We start from the raw sequence: 6000 nt of genomic DNA, 5'->3' as shown, positions 1-6000 counted from the left end.
TGTAAGCTTCAGCTAGAAGATATACTTAAAATGTAAAGTTGGTTGTTATTTACTGTATAATCCTAATTAGAATACTACCTTCATATAATACCTGCATTTATATGTAACGGGTTTTCCCCCACCCACTCGCAGATAATACTGTGGAGGTGTAGGAACATACAAGGTTACTCAGGTGTGGTGCATTACCTGTTGGCTGAGCTTCCGCCACGGGGAACCTGGGGTAATTATACTAAGGGTGATCACTTACAACATCTTCTCGGTACATGCATGTTATACATCTCTGGGTGCAACGCCTCCACCTGGGAGGGATCCCAACGGAGTGGGAGGAGACCCTCACAGGAAACAACCACACAAAGCGAGCAAATATAAAACAGGACTGCCTTTACTGCTTAGCATAACACATCAACATAACCATGACTCCTCTCTAGAGGAGCCACACATGGCGTCTCACAGGACACTAACCACTATGCGCCACGGCGGGCGCTAACCACTCTGCGCCACGGCGGACGCTACCACCTCTAGGCGTCTCGGCGGACGCTACCACCTCTAGGCGTCACGGCGGACGCTAACCTCCCACCGAGTGATCCCACCCCGTGTCCAGTAACCCCCACCCAAAGTCAAATACCACTGTGCATGTGTATGTGTGACTGCGCAGCCACTATGTCTGGTGATAGGCCTGGTTGGTGCACGTGAGTTGCAGGTTACCTGCCCGGGCTCCAGCCACGGGTACAGCGATATCACTGGAGATCCGCCCGATCCGACGTTGTCCTCCACACCGCGTTGGGTGAATTCCAGCGTGGATAATATCACCTTAGTCCCAGGGTCGTTGGTGGGGTCCTGAGCCCAGAACCCACCTCGCAGGGCCGCACGGATTCAGCACTGTGTCCCTGGCTAAGTAACCAATTAATGGGGCAGTGTCCCTATCTAGGGCCTGTCCCTAAGCTCCACAAGCTACTAGGTGGCTCAGGACCTAACTGGGACCTTGGGGGCTGCTGGCCTAATGCAGAGGGTCACTGACCCCTGCATCCACCTCTTACCCCTAGCTGGTCCGGATCCTGACTGCCTGCGTGGCTGCAAAACCCCGCGAAATGTATCTATCTATTCCCAGGCAAATCCCTCAACCCTATTGGCTCCCTGGCGTCAGGTGTCTCTGCCCCTATGCACCCTGGGGGCTGGCAGACTCATCTCGCGCATGCGCGAGCTATCTGGGGCCTCCCGCGCTGTGCCCTGCCACTGCGCATGCGCAACAGCCCTAACATGGCGGCGCCCTGCTCACCGGCCGCCGGGGACCCCAGCAACGCGATCGCGGCCTCGGCAACCGGCCCGATCGCGTCCCCGGCAACCGCCCGACCGCACCATGGCAACCGGCCGCACATCCACACCGTGCGCTCGCAACGGGGAAGGAGGGGGTGAGTGCGCGAGGGGGGACCTGGCTACATCCTCCCCCTGGTGAAAACTCCAACGTCCTCGCTTGGACCACATAACTTCCCACCAATGTACAAAAATTATATAATAAAAATGCAGTAAAATATATAACTTAGCACAGGTATAACTCTAAACGAGGTTGCATAACTCGGTGAGCATCACAATCACAGACTGTATCTTACTCCGAGAACACTGCTGAGCCTCATAATGGGGTGCCCCCATTTGATCGTAGGTGACCCGAGTTGGAGGGTACCGGATTCGTTGGCTCCGACGGAGTTGCTCTTCTGCGACTCCCTCAGGGGAGTAGTACACATAGTCCTGAGGCTCGGCCTCTTCCCTTGAGGGGAGAATTGTCTCTGTACAGTCTCTGTTAGGCACAAAGCTTGGGCTCTGTGGATCCAAAGGCTGGCCTGTTGGTGCCACCTTAGTAGGCGTTGGCCTACGAGGCCCTTTACCCGTAGCTCCTTCGGGAGATGCCCCTTCTGGGGAATGGTCCCTTTGAGAGGGTCCCTCCATAGGGTCTTCATAAGCTTCAGAGTGGGTCTCGTTAGTTACAGTCTCTTGACCCACCTCTGATAGATCGAACTCACCGTTGAGCAGTGTGGCCTGTAGTTCCTCTTCTTCGTCTCCCACTTGGGGGATGGGAAGAAGGTGGTTACGATGCCAAACCATTACCCTGCCATCGGTGTCTCTGATGCGATAAACCGGGAGGCCGAGCATCTGTGACTCCACCGCATATACGCCGTCTCTCCACCGGTCCGCCAGTTTATGTTTTCCGGGGATTCCCAAATTACAAAGTAACACAGCATCCCCGGGACGTAACTCTCGATACTTGACTTTATTGTCATATCGTCTCTTGTTACCAGCATTCAGTTTGGCTGTAGACTTCTCAGCCTGTTGGTAAGCTTGTTGCAGACTGTCCTTTAGCCTTTGCACGTACTTGAAATGAGTGGTATTAGGTATCCCATCCGTTGATACTCGAAGACGCACATCTACTGGGAGTTTTGCCTCCCGCCCAAACATGAGGAAGTACGGGGAGAACCCAGTGGACTCATGGCGAGTACAGTTGTACGCGTGTACCAACGTTTCTACGTGACGACTCCATTCTGTTTTCTGCGTTCCCTTCAGAGTTCCAAGCATGTCCAACAGGGTCCTGTTGAATCGTTCAGGCAAAGCATCTCCTTCGGGGTGGTACGGAGTCGTCCGGGATTTGGCGATGTTCAGCATTTTAAGTAATTCTCGGATCAGAGTACTCTCAAAATCTCGCCCTTGGTCGGAGTGAAGTCGGTTTGGAAGACCGTAATGAACGAAGAACTTTTCCCATAGAACTTTCGCGACCGTGATAGCCTTCTGGTCTTTTGTGGGGAAGGCCTGTGCATAGCGGGTGTAATGGTCCGTGATGACCAGCACATTACCGATTCCTCGACTATCAGGTTCGATACACAGAAAGTCCATACACACCAGGTCCATTGGACCAGAACTCTTAAGATGGGCCATGGGAGCTGCTCGGGTAGGCAACGTCTTGCGTTGAACGCACCGGGAACAACGGCGGCAGTGTTGTTCCACCGCTTCCCGCATCTTGGGCCAGAAGAACCGGTCTCGGACTAGTCCAAAAGTCTTCTCTACACCGAGATGCCCGTGTTCGTCGTGTAGAGACTTCAACACCATATATCTCAAGTTTTGGGGTAGAACTAGTTGTCGCCTATCAGGGTGGTTATGATATTGGACTACCCTATAGAGCAAACAATTATCTATCTCTTACTTGTCCACCTCACGCATGAGTAACGCGACCAGATCTCGGGGAGCACTCTTCAATAGAGCGGGGTTCTTTCGCTGAACGGGTAGTCGGATGATGCTGATTACTGGATCTCTTAATTGATAGTCCACTAAGTCTTTCCATCTTATGACTTTGTCCTGGGTTATGTTCATCCCTGCGGGGTCGCAGTAGGCAGCAGGGATCGCCTGCGACTGGCACCCTAACGAATCGGCAACTCTTAGTTCAGAGAATGCGACCTGATCATTGATGACGGCCGCTATACTACACATTGCTCGCATCCCAGGTCCAGGGATCTCTTCCCATTCATCATCATCAGGGGTAGCACTCAATCCTGGTCGTCGTGATAGAGCATCGGCCCCAATGTTCAGAGGCCCCGGCTTGTACTTCAGGGAGAATCGGTAGTTACATAGTGTCGCCAGCCATCGATGTCCGGCTGCATCCAATTTGGCGGAAGTATTGATGTACGTGAGGGGATTGTTATCGGTCCTTACCTCAAACGTAACACCATAGAGGTAATCATGAAGTTTCTCCGTGATCGCCCATTTAAGAGCCAGGAACTCTAACTTGTGTACCGGATATTTCTTCTCACTGGGTGTCAGACTGCGGCTGATGTAGGCTACAGGCCGAAGACCCTCGGGGTGCTTCTGATGCAGGACAGCGCCCAGTCCATTGAGACTGGCATCCACATGCAGGACATATGGTTGTTCTGGGTCAGCATATGCAAGCACTGGTACTTCAGTCAGACTTTTCTTCAAGTTCAGGAAGGCCCGTTCACACTCAGGCGTCCACTTATCGCCAAACGGTTGACGGGCCGACGTAGCCTTTCTCCCAGTATCTTCAGGGTATATCTTCAGCAAATTGTTCAGGGGTTTAGCTCGACTTGAGTACCCTTCCACGAACCGACGGTAATACCCACAGAAACCGAGGAAGGACCGCAGTTCCGTGACATTATCGGGACGCGGCCAGTTCACCACAGCTTCTACCTTGGCTGGATCAGTAGCAATCCCCTGGGCAGACACGATGTGTCCCACGTAGGTCACCGAGGTGTGACAAAACCTACACTTGTCGAGTGATAGCTTCAATCCTTCTTGGCCAAGACGATCTATCACCTTCAGCAGCCTCTCCTCGTGTTCTTCTAAGGTCTTCCCGAAGACAATGATGTCGTCCAGGTTGTTACGCCGATGCTCGCCACAAACCGGGACCGGACCGCGGGGCTGAGGTGGGGTTATATAATCACCGACCTTAGTCCACGCAGACTGATCCGGAGTGCGCAGTTCGTAGTCGTACATCGCAGGGTCAGGATTGGAGAAGGCAGCATCGTCGTTAATGAAGCAGGAGTTCGGCAACAGGAAGTCAGGAGATCCCCGCTTCAGCTTAGGAGCGTGAGTGCGGGGGTGGCTTCTGCGCGAGGAGCGGCCTCGGCCCATGACGCCGATCTCAGCAGGAGGAGACAGCAGGCTGGACGAAGTTCACCGCAGGGCAGCGGCGGGAAGAACCAACGCTTCAGCGCAGAAGTCCAAGGCAGGTCACTGCAAGAGGATCGCAGCAAGCCGCAGGAAAGGAAGGGTAGCCACTGCTAGGAGGGAATGCAGAAGGTACCGGTGCTGGCATCACGCTTCAGCACAGACGTCCCGGGTAGGCCACTGCAGGAGAATAGCAGCAGGCCAGTGCTGGCATCGACGCTTCAGCACAGACGTCCAGGGCAGGCCACTGTAAGGATATAGCAGCAGGCCAGTGCTGGCATCAACGCTTCAGCACAGACGTCCAGGGTAGGCCACTGCAAGGAGATAGCAGCAGGCCAGTGCTGGCAACAACGCTTCAGCACAGACGTCCAGGGTAGGCCACTGCAAGGAGATAGCAGCAGGCCAGTGCTGGCAACAACGCTTCAGCACAGACGTCCAGGGTAGGCCACTGCAAGGAGATAGCAGCAGGCCAGTGCTGGCAACAACGCTTCAGCACAGACGTCCAGGACCAGGCCTCTGGATACTCAGGAACTTGAAGGTAAGAACACTAGGAGAGAGGCCTGGGGTGGTTTGTGGCAGAGTCAGTAACATAGAGATATGAATAGTTATGCTCAGCGCTGGTTCAGAGCCAACGCCTAGAATATAAAGGGCGGAGATCCAACCACAGGAGGAGGGTGTGTGAGAACTCCTCCAATGAAGTAGCACAGGGCAGAAGCTGCAATGAGAGGCAGCACCTGTGCCATAGATTGCCAGAGGAAGCCTGCAACTGCACAGGTCTGCAAGGCAATAGTCAAAGCCAGTAGTGGATTCCTTACACAGGTAAACCAGACACTCCCGAGTGTTCATGTCCCCTATTGTCTTTTCCATCAGCCGCTGGAAGGTAGCAGGGGCTCCACATATACCTTGGGGCATACGCGTAAACTGGTAGAAGCCCAGGGGACAGACGAAGGCAGTCTTTTCCTGATCCTCTTCACTCATGGGTACCTGGTAGTACCCAGATCGCAAATCGAGCACACTAAACCATTGGCTCCCGTTCAGAGCATTCAGGATCTCTTCAATACGAGGGAGATTGTATTGGTCAGGTACCGTACGATTATTCAGCGTTCGATAATCGACGCACAATCTTACAGATCCATTCTTCTTCCTTACTACCACTATGGGTGATGCATAAGGACTCCGCGACTCCGTCAGTATTCCAGCGGTCTTCATCTCCTCCAGGACATCCCTTACGTCGTCCACATCCCTGGGGGCGATATGACGAGAATGTTCACGGAACGGAGTGGCGTCACTCAGCCTAATAGTGTGTTGGGCGCTGCGGCTGCGGCCCACATCCAT

Source organism: Ascaphus truei, chromosome 1, assembly GCF_040206685.1.
Source record: "Ascaphus truei isolate aAscTru1 chromosome 1, aAscTru1.hap1, whole genome shotgun sequence".
In the NCBI taxonomy this organism is placed as follows: domain Eukaryota; kingdom Metazoa; phylum Chordata; class Amphibia; order Anura; family Ascaphidae; genus Ascaphus; species Ascaphus truei.
The sequence above is the reverse complement of the archived record's forward strand: the minus strand, read 5'-3'. Positions refer to the sequence as shown.